At 49.2% G+C, this 18,412-nt stretch overlaps 2 protein-coding genes across 2 annotated transcripts in view; one reads left to right on the top strand and one right to left on the bottom strand.

Annotated features, from left to right (window-relative positions):
- CACNA1E (calcium voltage-gated channel subunit alpha1 E) overlaps positions 1 to 18,412 on the bottom strand; it is a 318,389-nt gene that overhangs the window by 158,770 nt on the left and 141,207 nt on the right. The gene's annotated exons all lie outside the window — the stretch shown is intronic.
- LOC127055794 (2-5A-dependent ribonuclease-like) overlaps positions 1 to 18,412 on the top strand; it is an 821,333-nt gene that overhangs the window by 706,634 nt on the left and 96,287 nt on the right. The gene's annotated exons all lie outside the window — the stretch shown is intronic.

Genomic DNA, 18,412 nt, shown 5'->3' with positions numbered 1-18,412 from the left:
CCTCAGATGGGGTAGTCTGTGCAGGTTGCTCCCCTATAGGCCAGGCCCTTCCTGCCCACTCACTGAGGACTGGATTCCCAAGAATCAAGGCTGCTGTGATCACCCTAGAACCTTGCAGCTCAGACTCAGACATTTCAATGAGCTGGCAGCTGGGGTTTAACAAGTTCAGACTCCCACCCTGCCCTAATTCTCAGAACTCTAAAAGGAGCGAACACAACTCCCCTGCATGAGGAGGCCCTTCTGCTCTAACTTGGGACTCCACTGACACCATTACTAACACCTTCCCCATGCACAACTCCCTGGCTCCCCAGAGCCTTTTTACTATGCAGAGGAAGTTTGAAAGAGGTGCCACCTAGTGGTCTGAACACAAACCCAGGAACTCCTGAGTTCTAATCCTTGCTCTAAAGCTGACTATTCCTGAAGCCTTGCCAACTCAGACAGACTATTCCCATGCAGATAATATTTACGTACTTACAGGGCTGACGAGGTTTTCATTATGCAATATTTGTGAAGGCTTTTGTACTCATCATCTATTAAACTCGACAGCTTGGGGTGGTGTCTCTGTTTCCACTCTAAAGCTCTGTCATTGGGTGCTTGAAATTGAATGTCAGGATTCAGACTGAAGCACATACTTTGCTTTTCCAGCAGGATGGATCCCATAAGTTTCCAAAAGGTAAAATAAGTTCAGGCCATTTTCCAGTTATAAGGAGAGATGGACCCAAACTGCAAGGCTTCATACTGCTTCCCATCACCATCAAATCTGAGCACCTTCTGCATAAAATCAATAGCAAAGTCCATATCAGATTTCATGGAATCCCTGGCATTTCTCCCTTTGTAGGGTCAGAAATTTGCTTAGAGCAGGGTTTTTTTGTGGGGAGTTTGGGACTAAATGGGGCGTTTGAACTGTGGGCATCGCTTATGATGGAAAAGCTCTCTCAAAGAGGAGGACTTTGAAATGCTTTCTGAAGATAGTCAGATTCTGGATTTGCCTGATCTCCCCTGAAAGACTGTTTCACAGCCAGATCCCCTAGACAGAAAATGCTTTGTCTCCAGTTCTCACTTGCTTCATGTTCTGCACTGTCCCAGGCGATTGCAGCTGTCATGGGAGTTCCTAGGTCGGAATTCGGTCTCTGACCTAGCTGGGGCTTGGTCCATTCAGTCAGAACATTTGGAATGTTAATGTTCCGAACATCCAAAGGTTTTGGCTCAGGCCTCTCTCTTTAAAATGGTGTCGACTGATAAGTTTGATACATTCAGAGGCCTCCCTGATGGCTCTGCTTTAAAATTAAGGTCTGAGAATGATTCGTCCATGTTAGTCAATCAACTGTGTATCTAGGGAGGAAAAGGTGGTCTTGTATTTACAACTTTGTGCAAGGACTCAAGGGATTTGGGTTCAGTCCCCTGCTCCATTTCAGACTCGCTGTACAATCTTGGGCAAGCCACTTAGGCATTGATTCAGGAAAACACTTATGGGCAGTCCTCAAGTGGAGATGCTTTCCTGAATTGTGGCTTTAATCTTTCAGTTCCTCATCTGTAAAACTGAGGTAATAATTCATCTCTTACACCTTTGTCTTGCCTATGCAGGTTGTAATCTCTTGGGGGCAGGGACTGCCTCTTACTGTGTGTGCCTAGCACAACAGGCGATCTTGGTTGAGACCTCTAGACCCTCTGTAATACATACACATGATGGTAATTATTATAGGGAGATATAGAGAGCAACTTTGTGAATCCTCAGTGATATGTTCCAACCTCAGCACTGAACTAGATCATGAAGTGTAGCTGCTGGGCTACAGATTGACCCAAGACCCTTAATTCTGCTCCCAAAGGAGCTGCTGTGCCAATCCAAAGTTCCTTGTGCATTTCTCCCCATTAAAATACCAGCTCTTATTCAGACTTTTCAAGACAGTGACTTCTCAAAGGGAAGAGTATTATAAAAAGAGAATGGCAGGGAGTTTTTGACAGAGCAGATCTTTAAATACATGGATGCAACAGACGATGTGTTTCTTGCTGTGTCATTTCAGCAAAAAGCAGGAGATTTGGTGCCCAACACAGGGCTCTGACTTCACTGAGTGCAAAGTACCAGAAATGAGCCAAGAAGAATAAAAAAAAACATTTTCCCTGGTTCTTGCTAGGTAGCCACACATTTTCTCCCTCACCTGTCGCCCTGCAGAACTGCTGGGGATGGCAGGTTGAGCAACGCTGAGCCAAACTCATTTCTTTTCGAACTGTATTGACTTTAGCAGGAAAAAAGCAGGGATGGATCTGATCCACTGATTACACACATTCTTTGGCATAACAGCCAGCTGTTTAAGAGCAAAAATGTTAAAGGCTCCTCTACCAGCCTAAACATGGATTCACAAGGACCAATAGTTCTCCAAAGGGGAGAGAGGCCAAACAGCAAAAGATATATGTACTTTACCTAGGCTACCCCACCACGCAGCATGGCATTGTGGGCTAGTCCATTTGCACCGATCTGTACTGCGTCCCACAAATCTAGCAAGCAGACCCCGTCCCCATGTTTGAAACTATTTTCAAGCAGGTTTTAGCCACACGTCACTCACTAGAGATGGGCCTGAACACAAAAGCTTGAGGGTGTCTGGATCCAGGTTCTGGTTCAAAGCATAATACAGACCAGGCTCAGATACAAGTTTCTGCAAAGCCCAGGAAAATTTGAACTATGGGGCAGGGAAGTTCTGGTTTACATTCAACATGCTTAAAATGAGACCACGCTCAGTGAGAGCATCAGAATGGGCCCAGTCTGAAGAAGATTGGTTTTGTCATTTTAGAGGTTATGAAGATTTTAAATCTTCAGGTTGGAACTTGCTGAAGTCCTTGCAAATTTGTATCATGTTAAAGTACTTCATAGGTTCTCAGCCACTTTAAAATGAGAAGTAAGCCTGACAGTAAAACCTACTGCATGTGTACACAGCAGGATTCTGAACTGCATATCAAGCAATGAAAGATAAGAGATGCCTAACTTTAAAGTATGTATGTGAAAAAAATCCAAAAATGTTCCCAACTTTACAACTACCAAATCAATTTCCTTCCCACTTGGTTTACTCCTTAGCTTCCAATGAGATCTGAGAAAGAAGCCAAACTTGTACAAATCCATTCAGCCATTGGCAAGGTATGCATGCAAAAAATGTCTGACTGAAATGTGTCAGGCTAGGATTTAACTATCAGATATTTAAGTTCATTGGTTTAGAGCTAATAGGCTTGCAATGCTATAAAGATTCTGTACAAACCTTAGTCTGGAGCCAAAAGGCCTCTCACACTAACAAACACCACTATTCCCATCCATAGAGGGGAATACACAGCACGTGATGATATAAAGGCTGCATTGGCACTTGCTTAGTTTGCATAACCTACTTTGCTTTGCCACTTGCAAGTACCGTAGCCACCCAAACCCCATATCAATAAATCCTTCCTACCATGCCACACCAGTACGTTGTCTCTCTGTGTGCACGTGTGCCTGTATCTATTACACTCTCTTGTACAGTCTCTATGCAAAAGAATAAATGGGCAAAAATCTGACATCAGGAATCATAACATTCAAAAACCAGTGCGAGAACACTTCAACCTCTCTGGTCACTCAGTAACAGACTTAGAGGTGGCAATTTTGCAACAGAAAAACTTCAAAAACAGACTCCAGTGAGAAACTGTTGAACTTGAATTGATATGCAAACTAGATACCATCACTTTAGGCTTGAATAGAGACTGGGAATGGCTGAGCTATTACACACATTGAATCTATTTCCCCATGTTAAGTATCCTCACACCTCCTTGTCAAACTATCTGAAATGGGCTATCTTGATTATCACTACAAAAGTTATTTTTCTTAATTAATTAGCCTCTCAGAGTTGGTAGGACAACTCCCACCTTTTCATGTTCTCTGCACGTGTATATATATCTCCTTGCTACATGTTCCATTTTATGCATCCGATGAAGTGGGCTGTAGTCCACAAAAGCTTATGCTCAAATAAATTTGTTAGTCTCTAAAGGTGCCACAAGTACTCCTGTTATTTTTACTCTCTTGTATGTACATACACACTCACTCACTCTATTTCCTCTTTCCTTCTCCCTAGCTGCTGCTCTTGCTGGTACAGAGTCAGCAGTCAGAGCCTCACACATTCTGGGCAGCAGAGGGCTGGGATCTGGGCGCTGCTGAGAGGGCTGGGATCTGACAGAAATAGCTGCATAGGTAATAAGATTTGTGCTTGCTACAGAATTGCTAAGAGCACTGGGTGTTGATTAAATTTTCATACCTCCCAGACAGGGATTTTTGTATCTTTTTTGTTTTAAGCACAAGAAGGGCTTTTTCTTTTCTTTTTGTAGCTGCTCCAACCTGAGAAGCTGGCGCATCCCCAGGGCACTGCTCCTGCTGCTCACAGGACCCTTTCTGCATGCTGCAATGCATTAAAAACCTAGCACACACTCCTTCCTGCCCTTTGGATCTCTCCCCACACCTGCCTCTCCTTCCCCTCCCCTACATACAGCTCTCCTCTGCATGTGCCACCTCTCTCTCTCAGCTGTGCTGCCTCTCACTTTCACAGCCTCGCTCTCCAAAGACACCTCTCTATTTTTTACATTAGGAAAGGGCGTACTAACAAGCCTGCATACCATTCGGAAACTGCGAGCAATTAGCCACTGGGTCCTCCTCACTTCATTGTTACAGACACAACCCTTTAAACCTCCTCACTGCTGCTGGAGCAACACAGTGACTGAAAGCTCCCAGCCAGCCCCAAAGCAGATGGCTTAGCAGGCCATGCAGAGGGCTTGCTAAAAGGCTAAGCCAAGCCTTTCCTCCTCTGAAGACCCAGGCAGTTTACTGCGGGGTGGGCATTTTGGCTGCAACTTTAAGAACGGAGGTCTCTGCTTCGCACACACTTTTCGTAGGAGCAGGGGTGTGACAGGTCATGAAGCACAGCAGGATTCTGTGGACTGAAATTGGCTCTCCGTGCCACTGCCTCCCAGCCTTCACTCTAGGCTAGGGGGTCTGGCATTTCGAGCTGGGACAGCTGGGGTGGTGGGGATGCAGAGGAGGGGCTTTCGGTGGGGTCAAGGAAGCAGGCACATGAGGGCTTCAGCACCTCAAGGATGGGGAGAAGGAAAGGGTACCCACTCCTCACCAAAGCGACACCCTTGTCTCTCCCTCCCCACATCCCCGTGTGTCTGGCTCTACGTGTAGGGGAGAGCTCTCCTGAGAACTCATGCAGAGATGGAAGGGGTGGGGAAAACTCAGACAAACTGCCATGCCTGGCGGTGGGGAGGGGGGCAAGGTGTCTTTGAGGTTCACAAGAGCTCGGCCAGCTTGTCATCAGTGGCACCAGCTTAAATGTCCAGGGGCTCCTTCAGGCGGCTGGTTTGCTAGGTCACGGACATAACGTTGTGCCAAGCTCTCTGCTGGCGTAACTCCACTGACCTCCACACAGATGCATGAGCAGGGAGTTTGGCCCACTGTCTTCTCTGAAGACGGGACTACTGGGGAAGATGGAAAACAGGGAACTTCCTATTCCCCCCACTCCTCCAATTCTAGGGATGCGCAAGCAGGGAGGGTGCCCTGGGCATCAACTTCCAGGGGGCTGTGCTGACATGGCGGGGGTTGTTTTTGGTTTCCCGCTTCACTCTGATTGGGTGGTCTTTTATTCTCCTCCACTGATTGGCTGGATGTCCAGTTTTGGGGTATTTTGGTTCTGACAGTGGGGTGGGGAGAAGCACCAAATACATTTTCCACCCTGGCTGGCTAAATGGCTAGGGCCACTACTACTCCAGTGAATGGGCAGTGCTGTGAGGCTCTGGGCTGCAGCAGGAGGACAGTCTAATAATGAATGTGCAAGTTTCCCAGCACAGGACTGTCCTGGGAGCTCATGATGGAGAGGAACAGAAGCTGGGGAGACAGACTGTGCACACCGGGGCCTGGAGGGGGAAGCCTGGATCCACCAAGCACCTGCGGGGGCGGTTAAAGGGGCCCTTAGCATAAAAGAGATGGGGCTGAGCCACCATGTTCAGAGACAGATTCAAACTTTCCAAATTTCAAGGGAGTATGGCGGTGCCGGGGGGGTGGGGTGGCAAGGTGGACAGCAGGAATTTCATTTGGTGAATTGTTACAGATCTTGAAATAGATGGATTAAAAGTATCAACAAGAGCCAGATTCAGTATGTGTAGCAGTAGGAACGATTGCTGTGCACAGCTCTGTGAACACACCTCAAGCTTGACCCTGAAGTGCATCCTGGTGTGTCAATCCCAGGCTCCTCTCACAGCTCTGTGAACACACCTAAGTCCTGGCCTGCAGCGCACTCTATGGCAGTCCTGTCCTGGATCCCCTTTGTACTGGCCCTACTCACCCACCCCACCCTTGCTTCAGAAAGCCACGTTCTGCTCTGCTGAAATAAGGAAGACAATAAGTTCAACCAATTCTCAGCTCTGTATTGGACACTTTGAGATTTAAAGCTGTTTAAAGGTAAAATCAACCTGTTCTTCCTAGACCCACCATCCCCATGTCACATCACTGCGAGTGAGAGCCAAGTCCCCCTAAATCCACCTTTTCTTTTACCTCAAAACGACTCTCCTAATGTTAGATCTTCATAATTTTGGGTACATCTGCACTGCAGTTGGGAGGACACTTCCCAGCTTGAGTGGACTGACACGCCAGCTCTGCTCAAGCTAGCATGCTAAAAATAGCAGTGCACCCAGGGGTAGCATGGACCATGCCTCAAGCTAGCTGTCTGAGTACATACCCAGCAGGCAGGTTTGTACTCAGGCAGGCAGTAGCCTGAGCTGCTGCCTGTGCTACCTGGCTACACTACTACATTTAGTGCAGTAGCTAGAGCAGAGGTAGCACGTGTCTGTTACCCATACTGGGGAATATGCTCGCAGCTGCAGTGTAGACATACCCAGAGAGACAATTCCCCTGAACTCCCCCTCCCAGTGCCAGGCTCCTTGTGACTGAGGGTTAATCTCTCTTCATTTGCTTTAACTGCCCATTTTCTGCCTGTGCTTGGTTTTAAACCTCTCTCTCTTGTGAGCTTCTTCACAGTCACTGGTATTCAAGTAGACAACAGAAGCATGGCTCTGAGCTTTGTCATCACCGTGGCGGGGAAAACTTCCCAACACCTAGAAAGCAGCTACTAGAGGAGGAAAAATCCAACAACACATTCTCCTTCTTTCTCTGCCAAGCTGCAGAGGGAGAGGGGCTGATGCAATGACGAGAATGCAGGGAAGTGATGACAAGGAATCCATCTCTCTCTGGATATGATCACTTCAAAGCAATGGATCTCTGGCAGATTTCATCCCAACAGAAACAACAAGGCAAGAAACCGTGCCATTTGCACCACTGAAGGGCCACGCATCACCCATCTCAACCATTCCAGAGGAAGGGGCTATACTCAGGAGATCACAGGGAAGATGTGAAGATAACTACATTATCGATTGTGAGGAGCTCAGATACCATGGTGATAGGGCCAGAGAAGTACCTAGGAGACCAGCAGCATAGTCTCGTGCAGGGTTCCCCAAACTTGGATTTCGAAGTTATGCCAAAAAATCTACACACCCACCAAATAACACTTTGAATTTTAAACAGATCCACAACTTAAGTCCCTGTAAGGCCACTGTACTGTAGTTACCTGAGAACCACAGTGATTCAGCACAGATCCAGGCCAGGTGATTGTGATTTTGGGCAACTTCCATTTTTGGGTGTCCCAACTGAGATCACAAGAAGGGGCCTGATTTTCAAAGGGCAGGTGTTCAGCTCTTTGGGAAAATCAGATTCCTTAAAAGGTGCCTCAAGTTGGGCACTCAAGAATTTAAACCAACTCAAATCACAGATCACTTTAAATAATCCTGACCTCAATATAAAACCTGGACTTGTGTGTGCGCCTAGATTTACCTTGTACCAGCCAGTATAAGCCTAAACTCACATGGTTTCAGTAGTCCTCATGCTTTCAGTTTCCTGGGTTTACTGCAGATTTCACTTGGATAACTCCTCTTCGTTGGTAGCCTTCATGCCTACCCAGGAGAGGACATTTGGAGCTCTGTTCTTGTGCTTTTCAACGCTCAGATCATCACTGTGGATCATGGCTGAACTCATGCTGTGTATTACAACATGATGTCCTCTATGCAGGGCCGGCTCCAGGCCCCAGCACACCAAGCGTGTGCTTGGGGCTGCATGCCGCGGGGGGGGGGGCGGCAGGTGGCTCCGGTGGACCTCCCGCAGGCGTCCCTGCGGAGGGTCCGCTGGTCCCACGGCTCCAGTGGAGCATCCGCAGGCACGCCTGCGGGAGGTCCACCGGAGCCGCGGGACTGGCGAGCGGCAGAGCGCCCCAGCGAGCGGCAGAGCGCCCCCCGTGGTGTGCCGCCATGCTTGGGGCAGCGAAATGGCTAGAACTGCCCCTGCCTCTATGCATAATCCCAATATAGGCAGAAATTTCAACTCTAGCTCCCAATACATGTTTATGCATGGAAACATCAGGGATGTTTCTGCTGGGCATCCATCTAGAATTACTCTCTTGTAAGGCTGACTCATTCAGTGTTTCGCATTTCAACCCATCAAGTTTGGTGGCAGAAACGTGCAGCATTTGAGTCATATTTACTTCAAATTCCTCTTCCAGTAGCAACTTGATTCGCTATTTATAGTCAATCTTGAAAGGAGTTTCTGCTGTAAGCAGCGCCATACCAGGCTTCAATTTCATATTTCACAAGAACATTTGCCATTTCATGATCATTTACGGACAGCTGTTCAACTCCAGCACAGGCAGGACTTCCTGTTCTGCAGTTTCAAACTCTACTGACTGGGATCCCTCCTTGGCCTGACCAGCAAGCATAGTTTTCGCATTGTGGACACAAGGTCTCCTTTTGTGCCCACGATCTGACACAATCTCTAACAATAGGAGATCAGTCCCCTTTTTGTATGCATGTGCTGTGCCTGACTACTTTTCACTCAGTTTCAATATCTATTTTGAAACTTGCCTTTTGTCCATCTATGTCAAATGTCAACCATTAATCTGTCATAGCATCTTGCTCAGGAAATTTTAGAGGACCCACCAATAACTCAGTTTCTGCAACCTTGTGAATGCATTTTGCTTTTCTGTTTTTTTGCAGGTTGTGCTGAAAGCGACATGCTTTTGAAACATGGTTGCATTCTGTGGCACAAATGCCATTGCAGCTCTTTTGCTGGACACCTCTGCATTATGCTCTGATTCCCTCCACTTTTATTGCTAGCTAATCTGGTCTGTATCCTGTGCTTATGCCTTGCCATGCATTTTTAATTAGAGGCACGTTTGCTCATTCACTGCTTGTTAGCGCTCCCATTTGGGAAGTGTGTTTCACTTGCCCTGCAAAAAGCCATTATTCTTTGCAGTCAAATCTATTTCTTGCAATAACCATGCTGTAGCTTGGTTATCAGTTACTGCACAGATAACTCAGTCTGTAATTAATCTATCTGTGAATCTGAACAATTCACATGGCTTAGCTGTATTAGCTCTATAACATAACGATCAAGAGGCACACTTGGCAGCTGGTTACTTGTCAAGACAACATGCCTTTCCCAGTGACATTCTTGTCAGAATCATGGCATTCTTGACATCCTTGACTGACTGTGTAGCAGATTGCAGTGCATTTCATTCTCCTACTGGAATTACGGTAGGTCTCCCATGCCTCTGGTCCTGCCCAGAATAACAGTGTAGAGGTTTTCAGCCTCCCTAGTTTCTCTACAACCTCAGCTGCTTCCAGGAACTCTTGAAAGTATTTCATCCACCCCCTCCATTCTCCGCCAGGTTCCCTTTCAGATTCAAGTGGCTGCATTTCCTCCAGCAGTGACAAAAAGGTGGGTTTGTCCAAGCACACATGTTTAACTGCCACTGTGAGACTTCAGAGTCCAGGACACAGATTAATCTAACTCCTGACACATACACTAAAGGTGTGATACAGAGGAGTGCTGTATCACACAACATTGTTCTGGGTTACGCCAAGGCTGGGCTGTGGCTAATGCTACGATCCCCAGCTCCAAAGGTTTAGGAAATGATTGTCCTGTGGCCTGAGCAAAGGACTAGGAGCCAGGAGCTCCTGAGTGCTAATCCCAGCTCCCCCTCTGGCTATGGACAAGTCTAGTGTTGTCGACTCCTGGAAGTCTTGCTAGATTTGGTATTTTTTCTTAAAGCCCCAGGTCCTGGAGCCGTGATGAGAATGGATCTTAAAATCATAATATTGTTATATTTGGAAAAACTATTGTAGGTAACTCTTAGAGATTTCTAGGATGTACACCTCAACCCTGATATAACGTGACCCGATATAACACGAATTCAGATATAACGCGGTAAAGCAGCGCTCTGGGGTGGTGGGGCTGCATGCTCCAGCAGATCAAAGCAAGTTCGATAGAACGCGGTTTCACCTATAATGCGGTAAGACTTTTTGGCTCCCGAGGACAGCGTTATATCGGGGTAGAGGTGTATTAGTTATGATTCTCCTCTCCCTCCAAAAGCCACACAGCAAGCCTCATGGAGCCAGATGCTGATCCCCGTACTCCTGCTCAATACTAGGTACTCCACAACAATCCCACTGCAGTCAGGGAGTACCACATACTCAGTGAAGGGCACAGAATATAGTGAGAGTCAAGGTATCACATTCTGGCCCCTGGTAGCTAACAGAGCGCCCTGGCCTAACAGGCCAAAGAATACTCAAAAACCCCAACAAACCAATAAATATTGTCATGGTTACAGGGCTCGCTGCACCTCTGTCCAATTCTCTGGTCTTTTAGTGCACCCCCGAGGGGTGGAATTCCACCGTTTTCCCATGTTTAGACTGGGCACTGACCTATAATACCCTGAGTATCCAACCTGCTTATCCAGCAGTTCCGACTGGCTTCAGCACCTGTGGCTCTTCCCTTTGGGGGACTATGACCAGTGACCAGACAGTCTCTGTAAAGCCTTGTTTACATTAGAAGTAAGAAGAAAGCATCTAGAGAAAAGGGATGTCAAAAGAACCATCTATCTTACTTGCAGCCCTACCATCTGTGGTGATGACCTAGACAGGCCTAACTTCAGCAGACACCACCCCCTGCAGGTGCCTGTGTCACAACCTAGTTCCCTCAAACAACTATCACCTTCTTGAGAGAGGGCCCCTTTGAATCCTGCCACTATTGTTTCACCCTGTACTAGGGGCCTTCTCCTGTCCTAATCCAAGCCAGTTTTTCACTTGGCTGGAGAGCAGGCAAATCATCAAAGCTAACAGTCCCGGCGTTGTCCCTTACCAACTCTCAAGCGTTTGCTTGAGCCAATCTTTTCCTTCCTTCCAGACAGTCCCTGGTTGAGTTAAACCAATACAGCCATACCGAAAACATCCCAATAACCAGGGCTACATACAGTATTTATACATCATCATAGGGCAGCTTCAAACCCATCGCACAGATCTACAACACTCAAAAACACTTTCTCTGCAAAATGTGTGGCGATAGGATACAAGAAGGTGCGGCTTTCTCAGCATGAATTTGAGATGAGCTCCTCGTTTTGCTCATAGTTCACCATTTACGAGTGTAGGAGAAATACTATATTCATGCTGATAACACATTTATCGCAGGCCACCTCACAATGCATGCTTTACACACCACCGCTGGGATGAGGAGGGTACATTGCTTGGTGGCGTGTGGGCTTGTGTGTGTGTGTATTAGAGAGAGACAAGGTGGGTGAGGGAATATCTTCTATTGCTTGTGAGAGAGACAAGCCTTCGAGACACCCGAAGCTCTTTCTTGGGTCCTTGAGAAGTTGACCCAATAACAGATATTACCTCACCTACCTTGTTTCTTTCATATCCTGGGACCGACTCGGCTAAAACTACACTGCATATATGTATTAAAGAGAGGCAGGCAGAGCACACTGCGTTTGCTGGAGTTTCTGTTCAGCTTTCAGTCCTGTGTCTGCGCAGGACCCCAAATAGAGCTCTGAAGGAAACCACCCATCTTGCTGTCAGTAAGGTAAAATTCGCCACACACACTGCCCCATCCTGGGACTGTCATTCAACATGCACCAACTCCAAACCTCTCCACACGCAGGAGGGCTGCAGCTGTGTGTGGATAAGCAGAAACCTGGCAAGCAGGTGCAGACACATGCTCAGACATTTTCAATATCGAATGCCTTCTGCTGGTCCTGTTTCTGAAGTCTTTAACCATAACCAGCCTCTTCAGTCATGCTAACTGCCCACCCCCTTTCCTCTAAGCTGTCTGAAAGCTGCTTGGGCTCCTGTAGAAATATCCTGGCTTGTGGCTTATTTGGTCAAAGAGGATAGTCTGAAGCTGAATGCAAAAAATAAGTATAGTCTTAGAGCAAGGCACGCGCTCTGTCTGACACACAGACTAAACACCAGTAATTATTCTCTGCAGTAACCTTCCCCAGGCACTGAGGGCTGGTATTTACAGTGGCACAGGCAACAGAAGTTGACAAGCAAGGGTTTTGTCTCTTTGTCGGAAGGGGCTGGTGCCACCCAGTGCGTGTGGCTGAGAGCAGCTAGGCAGTCCCATTCCCTCCCAGCAGGGGGAGCAGAGCTGCCACACCCGCCCTCTGGTGCTGCCAGGCACTCCAGCTCCAAGGAGGGCAATCTTCTCCCACCACCTGCTTCACCCGTGGGCGTTTGCTAGTGCTTTCATCTGAGCCATGTGATGTGGGTCCCACGGGAGTTGTGTCATCCCCACAGAACGCAATTATCCAACTTCAGCGTGTGTGTGACTAAAGAAGGGGAGGAGAAGAGAACACGCTGAGGGAAGGGGTGGGCTGGGCTGAACGGGGAATGTTGAGAAGTGTCAGTTAGCTAATTGCCAGCTCTGCCCGTGTCAGGCAGACGCGTGCTGTCAGGAGCCTGAACTCCATGTACCCGTGTGTGCACCTCTCCATCTCCTGCTCTGTGGATGTTTTGACAGGAGCTGCACAGACTAACAGGCTGTGCTGCAAGGCACTGGCAGAAGAGCGGGCTGCCCCAAAGGCAGGCGTTTACCTGCCCCTCTGGGACTCAAAGTACGTACCAGGGGCAGCATCTCACCATCAGCAGCAGCAGCAGCACCTGGTGTTTGAATCATTGCGCAGGAGACTAACAGAGTCTCCTAGAGCATGGATCAATGCCACATCTCCTTCCACTGGGGAAAAAGGCTTTGGGTGGACATACATATGCAAGCTTTGATCATGCTAAAAATAGCACTGTTGCCTGACAATGCGGGCAGCAGTTCAAGCTAGCTGCCTGAGTACAATGCCATCCAAAATCCTAGGTAGGTGCTTTACTGCCCCACACCACCGCAGCCACAGTGCTATTTTCAGCTCACTAGCTCAGTCAAAGCCAGCATGTATATGTCTGTCCATGCTCAGAATGACACCTTCCAGCTGCAGTGCAGATGTGCCCAAGACTGCAGTGCATGATGGGAAGAATGCATCCTGGGAAGCCCTAAAGAGCATGGCCCCTAGATATGCAGCTCTTCCTTTACTCCTCTGCTGACTGAAGCCCAGCATGCTAACCAGAGATGGCTGCAGTACACGCAGAGAGGTGCAAATGGAAGTCTCAGTCCTAGTGAACACGATGATAATTTGACTGTGCATGGGGGTGAATTCCATTAACAATGCAGACTATATAAACACTGACTGCTGGAGTTATAGATGCGAGATCACCGAGCAGTGCAACTATCAGAGCTGCACAGCCTTCAGAAACAAGAACTGGGCCCCAAACTAAGCCCAAATCTGCATCTGAACTAAACCTTTTCCGAGCCAGATGGGCTTGAGCCACAACGTGTGGATCACTATTTGGGTTTCCACAAAATCCAAGGTTATTTAGATCCAGGATTTCGGTTTGGATCCTCTGTTTCTGAACTTTGCAAATGTTCCACGGAGTTCCCATGGGATCTCTGATCTGGCTGGAATTCAGTGGTACTGGAAGCCTCATGGGACTAGATGTCCAGACTGATTTCTAGTCTGAAGAGGACAGGGAAAATGGATGCTGAGTTGAGCCAAGTCTCCAAGCCTTTTGAGACTCAGTCAGCACTTTTTAACGGGAGATCGGTAAAGAGCGGGGCTTGCATTCTAGAATACAAAGCCTGCAACGATACTGGACCAACTGCTTTATAGAGAACCTCTTTGTACAATGCTTGATTGGGGCTGTCTCCACTGGCCTACTATGTTTCTTTGCTTCTGTGTATTACATGGGTGTGTGAGGAGATTTTGGGTGCTTCTGAAAAGAGCTGTGCATAAGAGAGGGACTCAAACCATGAAGCTCAGCTCTCGATCCAAACGTTCCCCATGTCTGGATCTCCATATTATGAGCTTTGGATCAGACTTACTGCTATAAGTCAGAGCAGTTTTACAAGTGAGATAATAAAAGCAAACAAGAACCACTAGCAACAGGGGAAGGGGCAGATTCACCAAAGCTCCAAGAGCAGATGTGAATGGAGGAAAACCCTTCCAGGCTACATCACAGCACATGACTAACAAGCCAGTAGTGTCACTGGGAACAGAACGGCAGAGGAGGTGGTGTGCTGTGATGGAAATAGGCAGGAGTGTAATTCTCACCCCCTTGAAGCTCAGATCTGGGTGGACCCAGCAGGGGTGGCTCTATGTATTTTGCCACCCCAAGCACGGCAGTCAGGGAGCCTTCGGCGGCGGTTCTGCAGGTGATCTGCCGGTCCCACGCCTTTGGCGTACCCGCTGCCGAATTGCCGCCGAAGCTGCAGGACTGGCGGACCTCCCACAGAAAAGCCACCGAAGGCTCCCTGACTGCCGCCCTCATGGCAGTCAGCACACCCACCCCACCTTGCCACCCCAGGCATGCACTTGCTGCGCTGGTGCCTGGAGCCGCCCCTGGGACCCAGCAAGGAGCTGCCTGAGCTACAGTGCCGAAGAGGACCCACAACAAAGTGTCAATGGTTGGCCTTCCCTGAACCCGCCCTGTTTTTCATTTGCCTGAAGAGGGAACTACAGAGGCTTTCAGTCACTGGGGGAAGAAAAGGAGCAGAAAGGAGCAGGGAATGTAGCTAAACTTCTCCCTCCCCACTGAAGTGCTGCACTACAGAGTGTGCCATCCTGCTGAACACAGCCTTGAGGGCATCCATCCACCAAAAGTAGCTGTCCCTTCAGTTCCCCGGCAGAGCAGTCCCAGGGCCAACTGTACCCAGGGTGCCTCTCCTGTTCTGTGCTGGCACTTTCAGAAGTAGCCACTTCAGCCGGATTCAAACAAGTGAGCACTAGAGCTAGGCCCTTTTTTTTTTTTTCTCCAGCAAATAGCAAAAGCGTATTTGTGAATACAGAAAACAGTTTGGGCCACACAAAGAGCTGAAATTATTTTTCTGAAGTGTCAAAACATTTCAGTTAGATCCTCTGTAAACAAAACGTCGTGACGTTTCACTTTGAAACAGCGTTTCATTTGCAATTTTAGCTTAATTTAAACAAAACCCCAAAGAAGTCTGTGGGGGGGAGGAACAGTCTGGTAGGTTGCCCTTGGGCATACCCTCAAAATGAGTGCTTGCCTGTCTGCTTACTGCAGGTCGAGCCCCCCTGGGATGTAGACGGGGATTGGTGGCCAGGACACTTCTTGTAGCCCCTGGATCTTTTGTGAGGAGACTCCTGGTAGGGGTGGCTCCCCTGGCTCTAAGGCTGCTGCAACTTAAACCACATGCAGGCAGGGCCAGGGACATACAGGCCAAGTGTTTTTAGGGTTGTACAGGAATCTTCCAGGACACGGAGCTTAATGTCTATCTGTTCTGTGAACAGGGCATGCCTGTCAAAAGGGAGGTCTTGCATTGACAGCTGAGCCTCCAAGGAAAGATTAGAGAGGAGCAGCCACAAAGCCCTGCACAACGAGATGGCCGATGCCATGGTACAGGTGGTGGTGTCTGCCGCGTCCAATGCCGCCTGGAGAGCTGCTCTGGCTGCAGTCGAGCCGTCATCCAGGATCACCTGGAACTCCTTTCTAGAAGCCTCAGGAAGGGCATTCTCAAACTTGGTCATGGCCTGACACGTATTAAAATCATAGCATCCTAGTAAGGGCTGATGGTTGGCCACCTGCAACTGTAGACTGGAGGATAAATAAACTTTATGCCCAAACCAGTCTAGTCTCGAGTCTTTATTTTTTAGAGGTAGCCCCCCTGTTGACTCTTTCTCTCCCTTTGGTTGACCACCTCTACCACTAGGAAATTGGGAGCAGAGTGTGTATAAAGGTATTCATGGCCTTTGGATGGCACAAAGTACTTGTGCTCCACCCTCTTGGAGATCGGAGGCAAGGAGGAGAGGATTTGTCAGAGGCATTTGTAATTTTAGAGACTCCCTCATGTAGGGGCAAAGCTTCCCTGGCCAGGGCCATGGGGCAGAGAACATTAAAGAGGGAGTCTGCGGGTTCCTGTAACTACTCTGCCTGGAGGCCCTGGTTGGCAGTGACCCTCTTTAGCAGCTCCTGATTCACCTTAGCATCATCCTGGGGCATTGGTGGAGGAGGCCTCACTATGGCCTCATCTGGTGATGACAAGGAGGAAGCCGGTACCAAGGGGTCCTCTGCACCCATAGATAATCTGGGGGCTTGCTCGCTCACTTCCTCCTGTGCCTGTGGGTGCCTTCAGATGAGGCCTCTTGAGTGGGTGGGGGCAGCAGAGGGTGGTAGCCAGGCTCTCCGAAGCTCCGGACACCGAGCAGGCGCCCTGGGGGGCTGAGTGAAGGCCCCTGGGTTCCATGGGTACCACTGTGCCGGCCACAGAGTCTGAGGTCATGGGCCCGGCTGCAGTGCAACCGACGTAGTCTGCACCGTAGGTGCTGGAGCCTGTCCTTCTGCCAGGGAACCTTGATCTGAACCCGAGCCAGAGCCCAAGTGGTCACTCGCCTGCAACCAGGACGGGGCTGATTGGTGGCTCTGTCCTGATCGATACCGGTCACCCCTCCCAGAATTGGATCTGGCTGACCTCGAAAAGCACCTGGATTGGGCCTCGGTGACCAGTGGTGGTAGGCAGATCCACAGTGGCACACAGGCTGGCGTTCTACGCCTCACACTTGAGGAGTGGGACGGGGATGTGGAGTGGGATCAGGAACTAAAGCAGGCTTGGCTTTGTGAAGATGTAGCTGCATGCGGTGATGCCACCATGGGGGATTGGTGATGGTCCGGAAAACAGTACAGTTCGTCCCTCGACCTGTCCCTGGGGTGGTACTGGTGCCACGGAGATTCCAGGAACCAATTCCGAAACTCCTGCCGGGGGGCGCGTTCCTCCAGAGGTCTGTGCCCGCTTACTGGTGAGCCATGCCTCGAGCCTCTCTGCCCTTGTCCTAGGTCTGGAGACCGGATGGGGCTATGAACCTTCTGTCTATCACGATCAGAAGCATGTTGGCTGCGAGAGAATGATCATTGGCGGGATGTCCCCTGCGATGGGGAGCACTGCCTGAAAGGTGGAGACTATGATGGTCCCAATGTGAGTTTACCCTGGGACCAGGACGCGACAAGGGCCAGACTGGGTGGCACTGGGGGGTCCATAATGTCCTGCACCACTTGGAGGGCCTCCATCGTGGACAGCACCCAGAGCTGACGAGGACCTCCTCTGCTATCCACGGTAGCCGGCAAGGAGCAGGCTGGGCTACACTGCTCGATCTGAGCTGGGGTCTGGGATCCCAAGGAGGTGAAGAGGTGCCCGAGACAGGCCCTTGGTCCACCCTAGACTTGTCCTTTCCCTTGCGGGAAACTGGAGACCTTCCTCACCCCGTCTTCCTGGGATTCTTGCCTGGAGCCACAGAAGGAGGCTGGTACCGACTCGTAGATGGTACCAGCGGGGTGCTGCACACCAAGGTCACGGTGCTCTGCGCTGAATCAGACCGCTGCTCCGGCATCGGGGTAAGGGCACACTCCATCAGGAGAGCCTTCAGATGAATATCATGCTCCTTCTTCATCCTGGGCTTGAAGGACTTGCAGATTTTGTACTTGTCATTAATGTGACTTCGCCACGCACCCTAAACACCTATTATGTGGATCGCTAATGGGCCTGGGCCTTTTACAGCGATTGCAGGGTTTAAAGCCTGGGCACCAGGGCGTGCCCAAGGCAAAGTCCCTTTAGGGACCTACTAAGTCTCTAACCTAACAAACAGGTTGAACTAAACTAGAGGGAAACTATATACAGTAATATTTGCAAGAGGCGAATGAGTTCGAACGAATGAAACGCAACAACTCTAGCTGAAGCAGACAAGTTCCATGCACCATCACTGGTGGCAAGAAGGAACTGAGGGTGGAGAGGGCCAGCGGTGCCCTATATGTCGTGGCATACATGTGCCACTCCAGGGAGCACCAGAGCCGGTCCCCTACGGCTACTGCTGAGGGAAAAACTTCCAGCACCGGAGCATGTGGCAAGCACACACACACCTGATTTGAATGGACATGAGCAATCACTCAAAGAAGAACTTTGTTATCACAGGGGCAGTACGGAAAC

This window comes from Gopherus flavomarginatus, chromosome 7 (genome assembly GCF_025201925.1).
Source record: "Gopherus flavomarginatus isolate rGopFla2 chromosome 7, rGopFla2.mat.asm, whole genome shotgun sequence".
Lineage (NCBI taxonomy): Eukaryota > Metazoa > Chordata > Testudines > Testudinidae > Gopherus > Gopherus flavomarginatus.
Note: the sequence above shows the minus strand (reverse complement) of the source record. Positions and strands in the feature narration are given on the sequence as shown.